The following is a 23,301-nucleotide window of genomic DNA, read 5'->3' on the forward strand; positions in this document are numbered from 1 at the left end:
ACACTCATATCTCATTATTCGCCTATATCTCGCACTTATACAGGTCTTGTCTTCTACAGTTGTCTCATCGTTGCACACCAGCATCAGCTTAGTTCGAGTCTTCCTCATCTAGCGACTTTTCCTGCAACATACAACTCAGAATACGAATTAGTTTTTCCCCAAGGTTAAATCTCCTTGAGGAACACTTGGTTTCCCCTTCTTCTCTCATTATCCACCAAGTATATCTGGGTCCTTGAGCAAAGACAATCCCATGAATGGGTTTGCCTTTGCTCGAGGGAGGGTTAACCCAAACTGCTTTACCTAACATACCTCTCAAGTGAATTACTGGGACTTTGTCTCCATCCACAGTGTGAAGGGGCTCTGATTGGGCAGGACCGACTCGAGTGACGGAACCTCTAGTGTTGACTAGCCAAGTAGCCTTTGCTAGGTGCTGATCCCAATTTTTAAAAGTCCCCCCACCCAGTGCCTTCAGAGTAGTTTTCAGCAATCCATTACATCGCTCAACTTTTCCAGCAGCTGGTGCATGATATGGGATGTGATATAACCATTCAATGCCATGTTCCCTGGTCCAAGTAGTAACTAAACTGTTTTTGAAATGAGTCCCATTGTCTAACTCAATTCACTCTGGGGTGCCGTGTCGCCACAGTACTTGCTTTTCAAGACCCAGAATGGTATTTCGGGCAGTTGCGTGAGGCACCGGATATGTCTCTAACCATCCAGTGGTTGCTTCCACCATGGTGAGCACATAGCGCTTACCTTGGCGGGTCTGTGGCAGTGTGATATAGTCAACCTGCCAAGCCTCCCTGTATCTATACTTATCCCAACGTCCACTATACCATAGGGGCTTCACTCTTTTTGCTTGTTTAATGGCAGCGCAAGTCTCACAGTCATGGGTAACCTGGGAAATAGTGTCCATGGTTAGATCCACCCCTTGGTCTCACGCCCATCTGTAGATGGCATCTCTGCCCTGATGGTCTGAAGCATCATGGGTCCACTGAGCTAGGAACAACCCTCCCTTGTGCTGCCAATCTAGATCTACCTGTGACACCTTAACTTGTGCAGCTCCATCTGCTTGTCTGTTATTATGATGTTCCTCATTAGCTCGATTGCTGGGTACATGGGCATCTACATGGTGGACTCTCATAGTCAACTTCTTTGTCCGGGTAGCAATGTCTTGCCATAAATCAGCAGCCCAGATGGATTTTCCTCTACACTTCCAATTGATCTTCTTCCACCTATCCAGTCACCTCCACAGAGCATTGGTCATCATCCACGAGTCTGTGTAGAGATAAAGCCTTGGCCACTTCTCTCATTCGGCAATGAGAAGGGCCAACTGAACAGCTTTCAGTTCTGCAAATTGACTCGATTCACCTTCTCCTTCAGTAACTTCTGCCACTTGTCAGGTGGGACTCCAGACAGCTGCTTTCTACTTCCAGTTCTTCCCTATAATATGGTAAGAACCATCAGTGAAAAGGGCATAACGTGTTTCTTCTTCGGGTAACTGATTGTATGGTGGAGCTTCCTCAGCCCAATCCAGTTGTTCTTCTTCCTCCTCATCGGCCAGACTAAAGTTTCCACCTTCAGGCCAATTTGTGATGATTTCTAGGATTCCAGGGCGATTTAAGTTTCCGATTCGGGTACGTTGTGTAATCAAAACAATCCACTTACTCCATGTAGCATCAGTGACATGATGTGTAGAGGGCACCTTTCCCTTGAACATCCAGTTCAGCACCGGTAGTTGGGGTGCAATAGAAGCTGTGCTTCTATGCCAATCACCTCTGAGGCTGCTTGTATTCCTTCATAAGCCACTAGGATTTCCTTCTCCATGGGGGTGTAGTTGGTTTCAGATCCTCTGTAGCTTCAGCTCCAGAAATCAAGTGGTCAGCCTCAGGTCTCACCAGGCACCTTTTGCTAGAGGCTCCAGGAAGGACCATTTTTCACATTTGGTTCTTTTCTGACTGGTCCAAGGGCCACGGCATTTGCAATCTCCTACTTAATCTGTTTAAAGGCTTGCTGTTATTCAGGACCCCACTGGAAATCATTCTTCTTATGGGTCACTAAATAACAAGGGCACACGATTTGGCTGTATTCAGGGATATGCATCCTCCAAAAACCTATGGCCCCCAGAAAAGCTTGTGTTTCCTTCTTGTTAGTCGGTGGAGCCCTCGCTATGATCTTGTTGATGACTTCTGTTGGAATCTGGCGACATCCATCTTGCCATTTCACCCCTAAGAACTGAATCTCTTTGGCGGGTCCCTTGACCTTACTCTTTTTGATGGCAAAACAAGCTTTGAGGAGAATACGGATGATTTCCTCTCCTTTTTCAAAAACTTCCTCTGCTGTGTTCCCCCATACAATAATGTCATCAATATATTGTATGTGTTCTGGAGCCTTAGCCTTCTCGAGTGTTGCCTGAATCAGTCCATGGCAGATGGTGGGACTGTTTCCACCCCTGGGGCAGTTGGTTCCAGGTGTACTGCACGCCTCTCCATGCGAAAGCAAACTGTGGCCTGCATTCTGCTGCTAAGAGGATGGAGAAGAACGCATTTGCAATATCAGTGGTGGCGTACCACTTCGCTGCCTTGGACTCCAGTTCGTACTGGAGTTCCAACATGTCTGACACAGTGGCACTCAACGGTGCGGTAACTTCATTTAAACCATGATAGTCCACAGTCAATCTCCATCCTCCATCAGATTTACGTACAGGCCATATGGCGCTATTGAAGGGTAAGTGAGTCTTACTGACCACCCCTTGGCTCTCCAGCTCTCGGATCATCTTATGGATGGGGATCACAACGTCTCGGTTCATTCGGTATTGTTGTCTATGTACTGTTGTAGTGGCCATGGGCACTTGTTGATTTTTGACTTGCAATAATCCCACAATGGAAGGATCTTCTGAGAGGTCAGGCAGGGTAGATAATTGTTTAAATTTCTCTGTAGCCATTGTGGTTACACCAAAAGCCCATCAATACCCCTTTGGATCTTTGAAGTATCCTCTCCTGAGGTAATCAATGCCAAGGATGCAAGGGGCCTCTGGACCAGTCACATGGTTGGATGGGTTGCATCCTCAGATGCTCAGGAGCTGCTTTGGATGGTGTTTCAGGTCAGAAACCCAAAGCACTGTGCCTTGAAAAAGATTGCTGCCACAGCATTGGCAAATCTATTGAAAGCAGACAGCTAGCAAATTCACCCTGTGCAACATGTGTATATCTCCACTCCTCTCCTGCTCTCCTGGTCAGACTGAGAATGGTTTGAGCATTGCTGCATTCTCAAAGAGAGGTAGAGAGGTTGTGTGTATAGATGGGAGAAGCCTGTTACTTAAGATGAGCCCCACATGGATCCCACTGAGCTGGGACTGGCATGAGATAGCACTAAAGCTATCTCATGATAATCTCTTCAGAGCCTTTGCCATTCTGTCTGGGTCAAACCCCTTGAGTAGGAGTGAGGTTCCTCTCCTCTGTGTGACTTTGGAGAGTTGTTTAATGATTTCTGGAACATGTAGTGTAATGGTTTGAGAGCCTCAAAAATCCAATTCCTGAGTCCAAGCCCCCCTCCCACATCTCAACCCAGTGTGAGATGGGTTCTCCAGACAACACGAGACTCAATATGGGGGGAAAGGGAAATATATTACAATGACTGTACAGCAAATAAATATTATAATACATCACACACATAATGTTAACTATCTCTACTATGATAAAGCAATATTTACAATGGATCAAATCTCTTCTTCCTCCAAATAAAAGTCCAGGAGAGAAGAAGGAAGAGATCCTTTCCACTCTCAGAGCAGCAGTCTCTCTAAGGCAGTAGTAGTCTCTCTCCCATCCATGCAGCAGCTGTAGCTGGATCACTTTTTCCAAATACACAAGAGGGAGGCCTCCAAACCCCTCTCGGCCCTTCGACTCCAGGCGAAGGTCTTTCTCTTCAGTGGGCTGCGTTCACCAGGACAAAGGTCGCTTCACCATGTCATATCGACGAAGTGCAGAAGCCTTCGTGACAGTCCTTATCCTCAGGGGATCCAAACTCCCTTGTAGAGTTCCCATGCTCTGCTTAACAGCTCTGTTAGTTTAGCGGCAGCGGGGAGGGGGGGGAGGGCAAAGCCCTTGTCCACATTCCTTTGGCCATCCCAGTCCAGCTCTGGGAAGCCTGAGCTTCTCAGTTCCTCTCTTTTCGGTGCTGTAGCACTCCAAGACTCTTCTCAAGTAAGAGTCCATCTCTTCCTCCTTTCTGAGAGATCTCAGAGGGGTGTGGGGAGTTTGTTTTCAGTTTTTACCCCAACTCTCTCTGTCGTTCAGACAACTCTGTGTCTCTCCTCCTTAGCTGCAATGCTTGTTTGCTGCTCCTTATCTTCTGGCTCTTTGCCACTGTTCTCCGGTCAGTGCTGTTCTGCCGCTGCTCCTGCTGCTGCTCACGATGGAGAAAAACTCCCAGCTTCTCAACTACAGATACTTAACCCAGTCTAACACTGTTCCAAGTCCCTGTAGCCCCCCAGTCAGGGGTTGGGGGGGGGGCCTAGCCCCCAATGGGGCTTCGGGTTCCTCAACTCATGGCTTAGAACATGGCCACCTCTTCTCGAACAACAACTACAATAACTTTCTTTTCCAGTCTGAGTGATATGTTTATATTTTGCATTGGCTCAACCCCAAGAGTAACCACCCCCTGGGGGGTTATCATTTTATAACTTCAGGGGGAAAACTGTTTTTCCCCCACCACATATAGATATAAATTCCTGAACTTATGTCAATGGATAGGAATTAAGGGTTGTTTTTGTTTATGGATTGATGAGCTGCAGTTGATGTTGCTCATTTACACCTTTTCCATCTCCTAATGGAAGGGACGCAGTGGCCACTGGCAAATTGAACAAATGCTCTATAGAGTACCTAAAAAAGGGCGTCTCTGTGTGTATATGCTGCAGAGAGGGAGTGCACATAGATGTGAGCGTTAGCTTTGCTAAGAAATGGTGATTCTCCTTTGGAAGCCTAAGTGAACACCACTTTCTAGGAGTTGTCTTATTTAAATCATCTTTGTTCTGTTTTGTGCTATCCATTATTTTCAGTTGTTACATTAAGTGTCATGAAGACCCTTCAAGAGGCTTCTTTCTGCTTTCCTCTAATAATCCCAGAAACAGACACTGGTCCCTTTGTCCAGAAACAGACACTGGTTCAGGAAGCTAACTCTCTGATGGCTCTCAGTGTTCAATTTGCTGGAGAGGAACCACTTTGTGGCAGTGGCTCAAGTGCTGCCATCTTGCCCTTGAAGAGGCAGGAGAGGAGAGAAGTAGAATCATGTTTTGGCCATTGTGGTTAATGACTCCTAAGAAAAGCTTTGGTGGTGGCTCAACAAAAATGATCCTGGCTTGCAAAAATAAATGTTTACATGTCATTTACTCTAAAATTTGTTGGGGTTTAGCATGGTCCTTGGTGCTCGAGGAGATGATAAGCTCTGCTTTTCGGGTCTGGATTAGGGCTTGGAGGCTGAATCCAACAGGAGGGTCCAAGCCTTTCATGTCAAGGCCAGGATGAAGTCCAGCAAAGACAAATCATTGCCTGACTTCCTTGGCTTGTCGAGGAGTTAGTAGAATCTAGTGATGGGTCTTCACATTGAGAGCAGATCCTTGGGGCAGTAAAGCACCACTAAATAAAAAGCTGGTGAAACACCAGGGACCTGTCAGTGCTGTGGATCTATCTTGGCAGTCCTGAACTAGATAAGCATCTCCTGTGAATCCTTGGGGATCCCTGATTAGGGCCAGGGGTGAACCAGAAGACTTCTCTGAGGACTCTTTCAGTACTTTGATGCTATAGTCTTTATGTTGTACTTTGATGCTATAGTCTTTATGTTGTCCTTTGAGGCATCCTATGCCTAACTCAGCAAGGCTTGGAGGAACTCTACCCTGGTTTCTTGGGAAAAAGCACCATCCCCTACTGGAGTAGGGGAACAACAAGTACCCTCATTGCCCCAAATATCCCAAAATATCCAACATGCCATGTGACTCCATACTGACTTTGTGCTAAGCTTTCCTTATTCTACTCCAGTTACAGCCCTCAGCTTTGCCCATCTCCTGCCCCTTGTGCCATCAGTTATTGGTCCAGGTCTGCCCTCCCAATCACATGCCAGTCTGCTTTGAAAATTCCCTTTTCCAATCAGTTCATGACATCTAAAAGTACCCTAAGTATGGCTAAAAGTGCCCTAATGGTGCTGCATCAGGGGTTAGAAGACTATTTCTATGTCTCAGTTAAGAACAGCTCTGCAACAACCCTTTTCTAGAGATATTAGGGGGAAAAGACGAAGTTTGATGCATTTCTGTGGAACTCCATGCATTGTCTATGACTGCTTTCTCATCCAGCCCTTGTCTATGACTGCTTTCTCATCCAGCCTTCTGGTCCTGCATGTGATATGATAGAAGGTGGCATCAAGACTGCGTAATGGAGGGAGTTCTTTGTCTCCTGGCTCTGTCTCAAGGATGGCTTGGAAAGCAGGCAAAGAAGGTTGCAGAATGCAACTTTTCTATAGCTACATAAAGAAATAAGCCATTATGGTGGGAACTATTATTTAATGCCTTAAAACACATAAATAGCAAGGAGGGGAATAACTTTTCAAGTAAGTTTTAAAAGTAGAAGTATGTTTTGATTTTTAAATTTGCACTATGGACAATTGCTATGCACAGGACAATTGCTTCTGAGTCTATTTAATCCTGAAGCTTGATCCTTAGAGCAACCAAAGTCAGGGGTTGTTTTGCATCTGTTTTATATTGACTGGTGCTACATTTCATCTGCCATTGCACTGCCTAGTCCCTTTACCTGCTGCTTGGCTTTCTTGAGTCCTGCTGGAGTTTCTGATGGGGTTTTGTGGCCTTGAAGCCTTATTCAACTCTTTGCTAAGGCAGCAGCTTGAGGAATGAAAAAGAAGTTAGAAAAATGATATTAAAAAAAGCTGATGGTGTAAGGTGATTTTTGCTCAGCCCCATATGGCTGGGGATGTCCTGGGCTCATAAAAAACACACTTGTGTGCTCTGTCTCTGAGGAAATCCCTCAAATATCCTCTTGCATGTTAGCATGACCCTTGGATACACCCGTGGGCTTTCCATGAAGTCCCAGGTCTGGAATCGAGTGGAAAGCTAAAAATCTAAGGAAAACTGTCATAACAAAATTGGGCTTGTTTAGCCCACGAGGAAAGAAAAGTTGAAAACTGGACATCTGAGCAATCCCAAAGGAAAAGAACTCAATGTGTTCAGAAGAAAAAAAAGGACCAAGCTTGCAGCGTTGAAGGCCATTTCATGGCTTTGGGATGGTGTGAGCAGTCGGTGCAGTAGCCTGTCCCCTGCCCCGGCAGCTCTGGTCAGGGTCGGCAGTAAGACGAAACAGTGGTCAAGGAGAGAACTTGCCCTCTGGCTTTTCTTCAGAGTCAAGAAAGGTGAATTTTTTTCCAGTGATGAAATTTCCTGTTGAAAAATTGAATGCTTCTTTCTCACACTTGTGAATGGGACTCCCGGGAAGCGGCGCATGAGGGTTCCAATTACCAGCGCAGTGAGGTCAAGTGCTGCAGTTGTTAGGAATTTATACCTGCCTTGATTTAAATACAAATGAACTCCCTCCCCTTTTGTTATGAGTATATGAGAAATTATACAACAGACAATCGCTATTTCAATAATGAAAAATATATGTCCAGTCAATATGGAGATTCCACTTTACGCAAGCCATTGTCCCCACCCTGTGAGTCCTAGAGATTGCAGGAAAGATGCAAACCAGGATCTCAGGGAGAGTCCGTGAAACCAGTCCTTAGGCTGCAGTGATTGGAGGAGTTCAGCAGACTGGTCGGCGATTTCCTTCACTTTCACTCATGCTTCTTAATATAGCATTCCCATTCGGTGAGGTTCAGCATTCCACATACTCCTTACTCATTTAGTAACAACTTATTAAGTGTTAGGCAGTTTTATAAAACCATTTTTGATACCTGCCGGACTTGTAAATTAAGCTCCAAAATGGCATAGTGAGTGCCATTTAATAAAATGATGTTTTGTCATGTAAGATTCTCTATTGCCCATTGATGTTGCAATGCGATTGCACCACTGCCAAAAAATACAAACCTTAAGGCAAAGGTAAATTTCCAATACTCAAGCCGCCTTACATTTTGGAATTGGTGATCTTAGAAGTCCAGGTATCATTATAGCCCTAAAGAATACATGTCCCAGATTAACACCCTTATCCCTTTCATCAACCAGGTTTCAAGGGGGTCCCTGGGACCAGTATTACAGTCAATTATCTTATTGCAATGCTAGAGATCTGAATGTCCAGAGGTAGGGGGGAATGTCAGTGTGCACCATGGGATAGTGACATTCAGTGAAAACTCTGTTTCATAATAGTCTGGTTGCCTCGGGGGGTCAAAGATATAGTCAAAAGTAAAATCCTCACAAGGAATATTATAATGTAACAAAACTCTAGCCATTCCAACCTCCTCAGCAGGCAAGGTGAAGTCCATTTTGGGGTGAGAGGCATTGCAGACTCTCCAGCCCCAAATGTCCCCAAGTGTTTGCCTAGCAACAGTGTATCCAATACAACCAGCATATCATTCCAGTCATGATCCTGGGTTCAGACAATGATTTCAAGTACCTTCACAACTTTCTCTGGGTCTTCCCTATAAGTCCCTGCTATTGGACCAAGCCCTTCATTGGTTTCCAAACCTGAAATCCTTTCTTCTACTCCTCTGTCAACTTGAGCACTTATGCCTCCTTTTTCTGCAGCTGGAGGAAATTCTCCAGCTGCCACCTCAGCTCCTCTGTCAAACTCTCTCTCCTTCCCTCCAGGGACCACCAACAGTTCATCTTCCTCTGCATGATCATGCTTCAGACATCACTTCCCACTACTACATGCTGAACAACCATACTCAAGAGATCCCAGTCTATTGTCCTTCTCCAGAACTAACATCATAGAATCCTTCCGTTCCTTTGGTATCAAACCACACTTCTGTCTTAGTTTAACAAGATTACAACTTAGAAATTAAGAAACTTCAGGTGGAAGTGTGGAAAAGGAAAAAAACCCCAGTTTTTTATTAACAAAATCTGAATAAACAACAAATGGTTCAATCAAAAACTTTCAGAAGAAACAAAACAAAGTCTCAATTCCCTGGGGGGGGATCTGCAGCAACCCGGAGCAGAGGGGGGAAAGGAGGGGGGAAGGCAGGACTGTCCCAGCAGTTCAACAGCTGCTCGCAGCCACGTGTGCCTGCAGCAGTCAGCAGCTGATGGCTTTACAGTCAGAGATGAAGGAGTTATTTCTCCCACAGGCAGTCCTGAAAACTGAATACCTTGCTCTGAAATGGGTCCGTCTCTCTCTCTCAGTTATCCTCTGCAAGGGGTCCTGTGGGGGAAGAAACTTCCTCTCAGGAAAAGAAGAGGAGGTAGCCGAAACCGGGCTCCCTGTTCTGTCCAGTCCCCGCCAAACCCAAAAACCCCCAAACCACCGAATCCCAGTTGTCCCTGCAGCAACCTCCGTTTCCCTAGAGAGTTCGCCCTCCCACCTGCTCCTCCACTGCCCAGCGCGTGCGGCTTCGCTCCGTTTCCCCCCCCCATCCGGAAGAAACAGATGGAGGGGGGACATTGGGAAAAAATTCCAACATCTCTTTTCAAACCTATGAGAAATAAATAATCTGGTTTTATTATAAGCAAATTAATTTAGTGGAAAAACAGAAGGGGTTGGGGTTTTCTTTTTTCATTTAGTTCCAAGGGTTTTTTTAGGTATATCGTGAAAGCTGTAAGGTGGAGGGTCCTGTCCGGGCCTGACGCCAGAGAACCTTTGTGGTCGGGAATAGGGAAAAGCATAAAAATAAAAATGTACCCTCTGCCACATGGCCACTCACTGTGTGTGGAGAGACCCCCCTGTACAAAGGCCAGGGGGGTACATCACAAATCAATCAAGAGGGAAGGTAACACCCCCTCCTGAGTCTGAGAAATTACCTTTTAAGGTAAAATACCTTACACCTGTTGAATACTTAACAGCTTATGTAACCAAAAGGGTACAAAAGGGCGTGTTTTTCAAACGGCAGTGTGCTCGGACCAGGTCACAAGTTCGTGCACCCAGCACGCTGTTAATAAAACTCTTTGTTTCACTATATTTGGCTGTCTTCTAAATTTTAATTAGAGATATTTCTCACAAACCTATGACAACTTCTTTCTCCAGTCCTGATTGTTTCTCAATTCAAAGAACAAATCTACATACGGTAATTTTAGACTTTGCTCTGAGGAGGTAGGAAGGAGTATACAAATACCTTGGTCTGTCTGGTTTCATATTCATATGAAATCCTGTGTGAACTCCCAAGCTAAATTTGGAAAGGAATCTTTTCCACCCACTGTGGCAATCAGAAAGGAGACACAAACATCCCAAAACAATGCTTGAGGCAAACTTTTATATGGCAAAACTACTGAGACAAAACATATACAAATATAAACATCGCAAAACTACCAAGACAAAACACATGCAAACGATCAATGCAGCAAAGAACAGTGTAACTCTTCAGTCATGGAAAACTCTGTCTCACTATCCAAATCCTCCCTCCCCAAGTGAGCAAGCTGCAATCGTAATTTTCTTTCTCTCACAAAGGCTTTATTCAGATAAGTCTCCTGTTAATCTCTTTTCAACATCTAGCACCTCATCGGCCTGCCACCAGTTCTCTGCACTCAGCCTCCAAGGTCACCTGAAAGGTCTTAACCAACTCGATTCATTTACCTCCTTATCAGTTTGCTTAGCAACACATCCCTTTGGGCAGCCATCAAGGTAGTTCCTAGAAATTGCATACACTATAGCTTTTTCCTTGCCATGTTTTTTTTTCTTGTCCTTTACCAAGTCCCTTATTCTCTCAGTCACAGCTGCCAGAGATTGCCAATTTTCCTCAACCCAGCTCCGTTTACTTGGGGCTGGATAGGCTTTATAATCTTTTAGCAAGTCTAGCAGTGGGAAGCAATCAAGATCAGGCATTTCCTGGGTTACCATGGTCTCTTTGCAAGAGATTTTGGCTCCAGTGGAAAATCAGTTCTCCTTTGTCCAGCCCCTGGCTGTTATCCAAGTAGAAAAAACCTCCTCACTGCTTCTTACAGAGTTAACCCTGCTCACTGCACCAAAAAATGTTAAGCCCCAAGCTCGCTCAGGGAGTTTAAAAGGGAAAGGTACTTAGATTCACTCTGGTGGTGCACAGGTGTAGCAGGGAGAAATGCTGAAACTGAAACCAGTACACCATTGAAAGCTCAACAAAACAATATTTATTACAAAGAAGTGGCCAACAAGATGAGAAACCGAGAGAAAGAGGAGGGAAATAAGCCCTCAGTACAACCCCCCACTTGCTCAGGTGTTACTTACGAGGTTGTCTTACGGACCCCAGAATGCTTAGAATTCCCCATAGCAGAAGCTGCATCCCCGGAGTGTCGACAGGCTCACAAGATAGTGGACGTCCCCGCAAAAGGCAATGTTGTCCTCCATGTGAAGCTTGAATTGGCTCCCAGCACAAGCTATCTGCTTTTTATACAATTAGCCTGTGATGTTGATATGGTTTGAAGCTGGCTCCCTGCCAAGTCTCCAAACCTTACCACCAGAAGTGTGTGTCGTCCCCCCCCCCCAAACCTCAGGGAGAAGAGGGAGAAAAACAACCAACTAAGAAAACCCGAAACGAGAGAGAGACAGCTAAAGTGATATATATAAATATATTTACACTTATGTTACAATTAAAATATATACAATTTAAAATATATACAATTTCACAAGGGAAGGGGAAGGGGGAAGGGAAAGGGAACAAAACCAAAATAAAATATATATATATATCCCAATCAGTAGCCCGAGATCTAGTAACTAAAGAGTTAGCAAAGAAAATATCCCACCACTCTCCTTGGGACAACCAAGAGTCGCTCCGGGACGATCGCCGGCAACCTCCGCCTCCCAAGGTTGACAAGGCCTTACCAGGCCTCGCTCCCCAACACGGCAGACTCAACAGCAGGGGACCTGCACCTCCAAACCGCCGGAAGGAAAGAGAGCGAAGGCCTCTTCTCCTTTCTTCTTATAATCTGGTTTACGTAAAAATCGTAGGGAATACTGGGTAAATCTGGACCCTTCCTTGGTTACAAACTGGTCACCAAGGAAGGCCTAACCCAAACCACCACAGATGTCTACCTGGGCAGGTGTGGCCAGCACCACCCAGCTAGAGGTCTTCGGTCCCTCCCCCCATTATGTAAGTGGTACCCCTTCTGCACATGCGTGTGTACATTGGAATTTCCCCACACCTGCGTACTACACCTCGGGGGGTCTTCCCTAAATGAGTCTGAGGGCTTACTTCATCCTCCTTCTCTTCACTTTCTTCTTCAAATGCCCTTGGAGGGCCATCGGTCAATAGCCAGTCACCAATTAATTTCAGTTTATACAAGATGCTTCCTTCAAGGATGAAGTTCTTGTTTATCAGTGCTTGTTTTCTCATAACTTGGCAGGAAAAGAGCAGACTCTCACAGGTGGCTGGGCCAAACACAGACCAAAGGTAGTAGCGTCTATTTAAGCACGAATACAACATGAAAAAACCAAAATTCTTAGGAGGTTGAATAACAAACTTTTACTTGCAAACTTTAGAACATTAAGGTAGAATAAGGTACTTTGCAAATTTTAAAACAACATCCAGTAAGGCACTTCATAAAACATTAGCTTAGCAAACTCTAACCCATCCAACTTTAAGCTATCCAGAGTTCAAGAAGAGGAAGTAAGAAGAAGAAAGAGAGAGAGAGAATGGAAAAGGAGAGAGAAAGATATATATAGTCACCACCTTAGATTCAGAGTGGTCTCAGCTGCTTGTAAAATCCAAGGCAGTGGGGCACATCAGGGTCACATCCGTGCCACTGCTTTTTATCTACTCTGTCCTCCAAGGGCCCTCTCCCAGGCACATGCCTGCACTTTAATGTTCCCTGGGGGTCCATGTAGCTTGGCAGCCATTTCAGGACCAGAACAATGGTTCCAGGGGGCAGGGTGTGGAGCAGTGCACTATGCAGAACTTACCCTGCCCTCCCCTCCCCCCCCCCCCTTCTTCCTTATTTGTTTGGAGCCAGTAATCATTCCTCTGGTCTCCTACACCTACCTCTCAAGCCTGTCAAGGTACCTCTGGATGGCTTCCTTCCCTCCAGTGTGTCGACTGCACCACACAACTTGGTGAGGGTGCCTTCAATCCCACTGTCCTTGTTGCCAACAAAGATGTTGAACAATATCGACTCCAGTACTGACCCCTGAGGGACACCACTTGTCACTGGCCTCCATGTGGATGATGAGCTGTTGACCGCAACAGTGTGTGTACAGCCATCCAGTCATTTCTTTACCCACAGAGTGGTTCATCCATCAAATCTGTGTCTCTCCAATTTAGAGAAAAGGATGTCGTGTGGGACAGTGTCAAACTCTTTGCACAAATCCAGGTAGATGATGTCAATTGCTCTTTCCCTATCCACCAATGCTGTAGCCCCATGTGCTGGTTTTAAAAACACTCAGCAGGGCAAGTTGAGATTACTCAGGCCATCCCCTTTCGATAGTGGAGGGCAAAAAAGAAACAAACCTGAGAGGTTAAAACATTAAAGTCACAATTTTACTGAGACAAAACTTGAAATAAAACACAACAAAACAGAGGAAAGAAACTGACTAAAAGGGAGTCCACCACCTATGTGGCTCCCCAGGAACAAAGGGACAAAGCAAAAAAAAACCCTGGCAAACAATTTCATCCAGAAAGAGTTATGCTGCTGAGACATTGGTATGGGTCCTGGGATGACGGCGGTTCATCACGGTGGGGGTGTGTGTGCCAGTATGCAGCGGTTAGCCAGAAATACTGGGCCTTTGGACTCAATCATCTGTTCCTCAAAGGCACTTCTGGAAGGGATCATTGTCCTTTTGTTCTTCCATTAGGCAACTGAGGAGAGAGCATTGTTTTCCTCCCCTCATCTGTTCCCCTCATAGGAGAAGAAGAAGGACTTGGCCACCCTGAGCCAAACATCTCAGAGGATGCTGTAGTTTTAGTTAAATGGGAAGGATTTTTCAGTGATGAATATTTCATACCACCACGTAATTTCGGAGTGTGGGGACTGCCCCCGTCTGAGCTGGACTGGGGGAAGACTGTCCCCAGGGGTCTTAAGACCTGCCAGAAAAGCAGGTCCCTGGAGTGGAGCATCCCAGGAACCTGAGAGACAGGAGATAAAAGGTGGGTGCGGGCCAAAACTGCTCTCTCTGTACCTGGTTTTTGCTCATTGCAGCACTCAAGAGTCTTTGCCAGAGTGCTTAACCATTCCTTCGCTGTCCGACCGAGCTCAGACTCAGGGGAACCACCATAGTGTTGTCTTCAGAGGACTTTTGAAGCTATTTCGCAATAGCCACCACGCCAGTTCAGGATTCCCCTCTCCAACTCAGGATTCCCCTCTCCTGAGCTGCTGCTGCAGCAGCAGCTATTTTGCAATAGCCCTGGAGCAGACCCAGCAGCAGTTCGAGATTTCCCCTTCCCAGAGTTGCTGCCATCAGCTGAAGCCCACACAAAGGGCTGCCGGCCTGCAACCTGAGCCCACTTGGCCCCGACGGGCCTCTGGCACTGCATTGGGTCAGCCCTGGCCCCACCACCCACATACCCACATGGTTGCTAAGCTGAAACCAACACCATCACCTCAGCAGCATAAGGTTTTTTCCAGATGAAATATCCTTCCAGGTTTTGTTTTAACCTAGGGGAGAGGGGGTAGCTAGGTAATATTTTCTGCTATTGTTTGTTTTTTTTGTTTCTTTCCCATATTAGTAAAATTCTTATTTTTCCTTCTTCATTCAGACTCCTTGTAATTTTTACCTTCTCTATACTGGGGGGAGGGAAATAAAAAAGGAGGGTTCAACTCATTAGAGGTCTCACCTCTCGAATATACTGTCATTAAACCAAGACAGAGGACCTCTCACATGGAGAAAAGTGCTGTCATCCTGTCCCCATTATCCTCTTCCCTCTCTTCACCCTGTGCTTGGCGCAACCGTACCTGCCTGGGGTTGGTGTGCCGCGCATCACTGCCAACTGTCAGGGAGCATGAAGGGGTGTTCGTAGGCTTCCTTCCTGGAAACCTGAAAACTTCTCTTATCTCCAGATTTATTGTCCAAGAGAACTGGTCAATATTTAAGTACCACTTCCTCTAAACTCAAGACTAGTGTATCCCCATGATGAAGAAATCAGGCAAAGGGGGCAGGAGGCCTGCATGGATGAGCAGGGAGCTCCTAGTAAATCTCAAACACAAGAAATAAATTTATGGGATGTAGAAAAAGGGACAGACCACATGGGAGGACTATAGCAATATCATCAAAATATGCAGGGATGCTACGAGGAAGGCCCACTTGGAATTGAGTCTGGCAAAGGAAATCGAGGACAACATATCAGCAGCAAGAGGAAGATTAGGGGAAATGTGGGGCCACTGCTGAATTACATGCGTGTCCTGGTAATGGAAGACAAAGCAAAGGTGGAATTACTGAATGCCTTCTTTGCCTCAGTACTTACTGCTGAGGACAACTTTCAGGAGTCCCAGACCCTGAAGGTAAGAGAAGACCAGAGAAAAGAAGATTTCCCCCTGGTCATAGAGGGTTGGGTTAGAGGTCAGCTAGGCAAACTAAATGCCCATAAATCCATGGGCCCTGATGGGATGCACCCACAGGTGCTGAGGGAGCTGGCAGTTGTTGCTCTGCCCCTCTCCATGATCTTTAAAAAATGATGGAGAATGGGAGAGGTGCCTGATGATTGGAAGAAGGTCAATGTTACTCCCATCTTCAAAAAGGGCAAGAAGGAGGACTCGGGAAACTACCGGCCAGTCAACCTCAAGGGGGAATCATGCTTGACCAATCTGATTGCCTTCTACGATGACATGGCAGGATGGGTCGATGAGGGGACAGCAGTGAATGTTGTCTACCTCGACTTTGGCAAGGCTTTTGACACTGTCTCCCATAACATCCTCGTAGGTAAGCTCCGGAAATGTGGGTTAGATGAATGGACAGTGAGGTGGATCAAGAACTGGCTGAATGGCAGAGCTCAGAGGGTCAAGATCAGTGGAGTAGAATCCAGTTGGAGGCCTGTAGTCAGTGGCGTTCCCCAGGGATCAATACTGGCTCCAGTCTTATTCAACTTGTTTATCAACTACCTGGATGAAGGGATAGAATGTACCCTCTGCAAGTTTACTGATGATACAAAACTGGGAGGAGTGGTTCATACACCTTAAGGCTGTGCTGTCATTCAGCGGGACCTCAATAGGCTGGAGAATTGGGTGGAGAGAAACCTAATGAGGTTCAACAAGGGCAAGTATAGGGTACTGCACCTGGGGTGGAATAACCCCAAGTACCAGTACAAGTTGGGGGCTGACCTACTAGAGAGTAACTCTGCAGAGAAGGACCTGGGAGTCTTGGAGGATAACAAGTTGACTATAATCTGGCAGTGTGCCCTTGAGGCCAGGAGGGCCAATAGTATCCTGGGGTGCATCATAAACAGTGTGGCCAGCAGGTCAAGGGAGGTGATCCTCCCCCTCTACTCGGTCCTAGTGAGACCATATCTGGAGTCCAGTTCTGGGCTCCTCAGTACAAGAAAGACCAGGAGCTACCAGAGAGGGTCCAGTGGAGGGCCACAAAGATTATTAGGAGTCTGAAACATCTCTCTTATGAGGAGAGACTGTGGGAGCTGGGCCTGGTTAGTCTAGAGAAGACTGAGAGGGGATCTCATCAATGCATATAAATATCTCGAAAGCGGGTGCCGAGAGGATGATGCCAGACTCTTTTCAGTGATGCCCAGTAGCAGGACAAGGCGCAATGGCCATAAACTAAAACACAAGAAGTTCTACCTCAACATGAGGAAGAACTTCTTTACATTGAGGGTGGCAGTGCACTGGAACAGGTTGCCCAGGGAGGTTGTGGAATCTTCCTCTCTGGAGACATTCCAAACCCACCTGGACATGTTCCTGTGTAACTTGCTCTAGGTGACCCTGCTTTGGCAGGGGTATTGGATTAGTGTAGCCTTAAAATCTATATTATATAAGTTTTAGTATAGCTTGTTAGTACCTTTAGCTTGCTAGTACCTTTGTACAAAATATCTAAAAATATTGTTTATCATTCTGTGGTGGGGCAAAACAGTTTTCCCCCTCCCCTGAAGTTATAAAATAGTAAATCCCCAGGGGGTGGTGACCCTTGAGGTTTGAGCCAATGAGTGCTTTTGCAAAATATAAACATATCACACTTAGACCAGAAAAGAAAGTAGTTGTAGTTGTTGTTGGAGAGGTGTTCATGTTGTAGAGCCATGAGGAGAAGGGGCAGGAGCCCGTTGGGGGCTCTGGCCCCCCCCAGACTCTGTCTGGGGGGCTACAGGGACTTGGAACAGTGTAAGGCTGAGCTAAGTACCTGTAGCTATGAGTTGGGGGATGTTTCTCCACCGTAAGCAGCAGAAGCAGCAGCAAGAACAGCACTGACCGAGGAAAGGTGGCAGAGCCAATAGATAAGAACTGAAGAAGGAGCAGAAACAGCACGTAGCCAAGGAAGAGAGACACAGAGTTGTCTGAAGAGAAAGAGAACCAGCCGCAGAGAGAGAGAGCAGGACTAAGCTCTACAGAGACAGAGTTTTGGGGTAAGAACTGAACCAAAACCCCCAAACTCCTTTTGTGACCTCTCCTAAGTGGAGAGGATGGACTCCTACTGAATGGAAGTCCTAAGATGCAGCATCCACTGCAGAGAGGAGTTGAAAAGCTCAGGCGTCCTGGATAACTAGACTGGAATGGCCAAAGGAATGCAGAGGAGGGTTTTCCCCCCTGCCGCTGCTTTGAGACAGAGCACGGAGCTCTGCAAAGGGGGTTTGAATCCCCTGAAGATACAGACTGTCACGAAGGCTTCTGTACTTCGTTGATATGACCGTGGTGAAGTGACCTTTGTCCGTGTGGACACAGCCCACGGAAGAGAAGACCCTCGCTTGGAGACGAAGGGTCGAGAGGGGCTTGGATACCCCCGCGTGTGTACTGGCAGAGATACAGTTACAACTGCTGCATGAAGTGAGATAGGTTGCTGCCCTGAAGACACTGCTGCTCTGAGAGTGGAAAGGATCTTTTCCTTCTTCCCTCCTGGACTTTTATTTGGAAGGGAGAAGAGATTTGATCCATTGTAAATACTGCTTTGTCATGGTAGAGATAGTTGAGATTGTGTGTGTAATGTATTGTAATATTTATTTTGTACAGTCACTGTAATATATAATCCCTTCCCCCATTTTGAATCTTGTGTGGTGTCTGGAAAACCCATCTCACACTCGGTTGAGATGTGGGAGAGGGGCTAGGACTAGAGGATTGGATTTTGGGGCTCTCAAACCATGACACATTCTTTGTTAAGAATTTTGACAGAAAAGGAGTTTTAATGAGGTAAAGTGTTGAGAGTATCTTAGACAATACGGAACATAACATATTGCTCCAGGTCTGCTTGCATAATCCAGTCTATGTGCTGGATGGCGAGGACCGTGTGTCCTTGAGCAGCAGATGTGTGTCCTTGAGCAACAGATATCAGAAAGCTGCATAGAGATAAACAAGAAAAGAGGATGTTATCCAGGATGTTAGAAACCACAAGATGGGAGGGCCTGGAAATGTCAGAGTGCATGCCTTGGATAGGTAAGTGTAGTGGTTTGAATCTTGTTTTCCCCCAGAGGCTAAGAAAAGTGGTAACCCCCAAGGGGTGGAAACCCCTGGAAGTTTTGAAGTTCTGTCCAATGGGCGCTCCTGCGGAAATGTAAACATACCACAACCAGAACGGAAGAGAAGAGTTGTAGTTTGGTTTTTTGGTAGGTGAGGTGGCCATGTTGTAGGAGCCACGAGGAAGGGGCTCTGAGCCCCTCGGGGCCTTTGGGGCCTCCCAGCCCCTGGCTGGGGGAACTGCAGGGACCTGGAACAGCATAAAGCTGGGCTAGGTGCCTGTAGGTATGCCGGGAGATGTTTTGTCCATCGTGGGCAGTGGTCGGAGAAAGCAGCAGCCGGCACTGACCAGAGAAACGGTGGCAGAGAGCCAGAAGAGATAAGACGGAGTAGCAGAGACATGCAACTGAGTAAGGAAGACACCGAGTTGTCCCGGAGAACCGAGAAGGAGAGTCAGTAGCAGAGTTACAGAGTTCTGGGGGTAAGAACTGATACCAGACCCCCCCCAAAACTCCTTTGAGACCTCCTGGAAAGGAGGGACATGGACTCCTATTTTGGAGAGCAGTTTTGGACATGCAGCACCAGAGAGAGAGAGAGAGGAGCTGAGAAGCTCAGAGCATCCTGGGAAGCTGGACCGGGACGGAAAGGAATGTGGAGGAGGGCTTCGCCCCCCCCCCCCCCCCTCGCTGCCTTGAGGCAGAGCACGGAGCTCATCAAAGGGGGATTTGAATCCCCTGAGGAAAGGGACTACCACGAAGACCTCTGAGCTTCGTGGTATGACGTGGTGACGTGAGTTTGTCCCTGCTACGCAGTCCACGGAAAAGAAAGACCCTCGTTTTGGAGACGACAGGCCAAGGGGCTTGGAGACCCCCTTGTGTGTATTGAACAGAGATCCAGCTACAACAATCCAGTTACTGTTGCATGCATGAGATGAGGAGAAACCTGTTGCCTTGGAAGATACTCCTGCTGTTCAGAGACTGGAAGGGATCTGTCCTTCTTTCCCTCCTGGACTTTTATTTGGAGGGGAGAAGAGATCTGATCCATTGTAAATACTATATGTTATGGTAGAGATAGTTGTGATTTTGTGTATAATCTATTAGGATATTTATTTGTACAGTCATTGTAATATATTCCTTTTCCCCCATTCTGAGTCTGGTTGTGTTTTGTCTGGAAAAACCCATCTCACATTGGGTTGAGATGTGGGAGGGGGAATGGAGCTAGGGAATTAGGATTTTGGGGGTATCTCAAACCATGACAGTAAGCCAATAGAGTTATAGCTATAGTGCGTGAATAAACGGATGTAACCAATAGTGAGTTAGAGTAGAGCGTGTGAACCCTGTAGGACCCTATATAATGTGTGTAATTTTGCAATAAAGGCGAGCATTGACTGTACCTCCATGAGGATGTGTCTTTGACTCCAGAGTTCCTTTTTGCATCTTCTCATTTCTGGCACTCGAAAGGTGAAAAGAAGCGCGAAAAGGCAGAAGAATGCAGATAGCCTATTAATCTCCTTGACGGTGAGACACAGACGGAGACGTGGGAGGCTGAACGGAGTGGGACAGAGGAGTTTCGGATCGTGGAGGCCAGTCGGCGCAGACCGAGGTAGGAAGGATCTCTACCTTCCCCCTGTCATTTGCTGTAAGCATGGAATCAGAATTTGCTGCAGCTAAAAAACTGCTTTTAGGTATCCTCGCTAAGCGAGGGGAAGCAGTAACTGAGAAGGTATTCGACAAGTTTGTTGCTTGGGCCCATGATAGCGGCTGTTTTCAAGTACCCCCTCTCCTTTTCGCCTTTGAGGAATGGCTGGGTTTGGGAAATACACTTTGGGACTTGACTACCCTCGCTGCTACTACGAAACTTCTCGGTCGTGCAGTCATCCTGCTGAAGGGGGGAGTGCTTCGTGGTCTGGCACACACTGCCCCGACCGAACTGTGTGAATTCAAACCGTGGCCACCTCCACCCCGTGCAGAGTCATGGTGCAGACGAACACCAGAGAGTCGCTATGACCGGAAGACCCTCATGGCGTAGCAGAGCAGAGCGAGGCAGCGCCGCAGAGGTAAAGCAGGAGCGCCCAAGAGATGGCAGGAGAGCAGCCCGGCAGTAGTGGTGCAAGAAAAACCCAGAAAAGTACCACTTCTTGTTGAGAAGGTGTAACAGGGAAGGGTGGAAAAACCAGGGGAAAAACAGGTTCGAGGGATCCTGGTACGTGAATAAACCAAACACCATTGCTAGTTGGCAAAACAATAGCTATTTATTAGGAAAAAGTGTCAAACAGGGGAAAAGGTGAATAAAACAGGCGCCTGAGGGAAAGGAAATTAGGGCCAAGGAGGAAAAAGTGCACAAAAACCCCAATAAGATACCTCTATACCACATACTCACCCAGGTGTCACCTATAAAATAATCTTACCCATCCTAACCAGTAATGAAGCCTCTCTACGGCAGCTGCGTGTTCAGGAGGGGTGGCAGGCTCCCACGTGCAGCAGGCGTCCCCGCTAAAAGCATCTTGATCCATCGTGAAGAGCCAAAAAAACTAAAACTTCCCCTCCGAGACACGAGTCTGCCTTTTTAAAGTTTATTGAGAGCACCTGCCCCGGGGAGGCATGGCCAGTACTGCCCCATCAGGTGCTCTCAATCCCACCCCTTCTGTTATGTAAGGGCACCCCTCCTGCGCATGCGTGAGCACCTTGGAAATCCCCTGACACAGGCGCAGTGAATTGGGAGGGGTCTTCCCAATTGAGTCTAGGGGCGAGCCTTCATCCTCATAGTCTTCTATTCGTCCTCCAAGTGCCCTTGGAGAACAATGGGCCAATCACAGCAGACCAATTAAAATAGTTTACACAGAAACTCTCCCTCCAAGGCCAAATTCACTGCTCTATCAGCGGACTTGGCAGTAGAAAACATAAACTTTTTTGCAGGTGGCTAGGGCCAAACACAGACCAAAAATAACATCCCAGCTTCGCCCTGATACAGAAGGGGAGCAGGTTAGAAGGCTGCTTTCCTGTGTTTCTGTTAACTCTCGTGTTGACTCTGTTGTCTGTCCGGTGTGTCGTTGTGGGCTCACGGTGTTGCTAACTATGCCGTGCTAGTGTGTGTGTGTGTGTGTTGGGGGTTGTGCGTGTGTGTGGCGAAGCAATCATGGGTTTGTTAGTAACTGTTAAAACCCAGGGATGAGGGTCCGGGAGAGGTGTCTCAGATGACACAGGAGCATAGGAATTTCCCTTTGAGATTATTCAAACTGCTACCAGTGCTGGAGAGGCGGCTTGGGGGCTGGCGCGAGGCCCGGCAGGGGCTGCAGCAGTGAGAACAGACACTAAACAACTTCAGCGGGTTCTCTCTCCCTTCCCCTCCCCCGCAAGGGGAGGGAGGGAGAGCGAGTGGGAACAGCAGTAGAGGCTGCAGTGAGAGAGAAAACCAAAAGAGCCTTCTTTCCTTTTTCTGTTACTCTTGGGGAATAGGTATTTAAAACAAAGAAGTACACACCTTTCCATAGTTCTCGTTTCCATCTTTAGCTCCTTAGCTCTGCCACGTGGGAATTAGTGAGGGACCGGGGTGGTTGCCCCGCAGAAACCATGCATGTAAGTGGTCGAGAAAAGAAAGCAAAATCTCTCTCTTTAGTCCTTCTAATCACTTGTAGATAACTTAAAATCATAGAATCATAGAATCATAGAATAGATTGGGTTGGAAAAGACCTCCAAGATCATCAAGTCCAACCCCTGATCCAACTCCAATTACTATATCATGGCACTAAGGGCCACGCCCAATCTCTTTTTAAAAACCTCCAGGGATGGTGAATCCACCACCTCTCTGGGTAGGGCGTTCCAATGCCTGATAACCCTCTCTGTGAAGAATTTCTTCCTAACATCTAACCTAAACCTCCCCTGGCAGAGCTTGAGCCCATGTCCCCTTGTCCTATTGTTGGTTGCCTGGGAGAAGAGACCAACCCCCACCTGGCTATAACCTCCCTTCAGGTAGTTGAAGAGAGTGATGAGGTCGCCTCTAAGCCTTCTCTTCTCCAGACTAAACAACCCCAGCTCCCTCAGCCTCTCCTCATAGGACTTGTGCTCAAGTCCCTTCACCAGCCTCGTTGCTCTTCTCTGGACCCGCTCCAGCACCTCAATATCCTTCCTGAACTGAGGGGCCCAGAACTGAACACAATACTCAAGGTGTGGCCTCACCAATGCAGAGTACAGGGGAAGGATCACTTCCCTGCTCCTGCTGGCCACATTGTTCCTGATGCAGGCCAGGATGCCATTGGCCTTCTTGGCCACCTGGGCACACTGATGGCTCATGTTCAACCTCCTGTCGATCAGCACCCCCAGGTCCCTTTTCCGCCTGGCTGTTCTCCAACCAAATAATTGGTTTAACTGCAAGCTAGTATGCAGACAGTTTTAGGGAGTTTTTCTGGGAAATGAGTATTTGTACGAAAATTTTAGTGAAATGCCTTCTTGATTGTATTGTACCCCTATAAAAACCTTCTGCCAAAATGTTGTATTCAGCAAAAAAAAAAAAAAGAGCAGGGTTTTGACAAAAACGATAAAAAGCCCTCTTGCAAAACTCTGCCTTAGCACAGAAAGAGATAAGGTGATAGCGGCTCACACAATAGAGATAGTTTGTTGCCGAGCAACTGAGTGGGAGGCTTGCACCTCCTC

Source organism: Corapipo altera, unplaced genomic scaffold, assembly GCF_003945725.1.
Source record: "Corapipo altera isolate COAL_440 unplaced genomic scaffold, ASM394572v1 61063, whole genome shotgun sequence".
Taxonomy (NCBI): Eukaryota; Metazoa; Chordata; class Aves; order Passeriformes; family Pipridae; genus Corapipo; species Corapipo altera.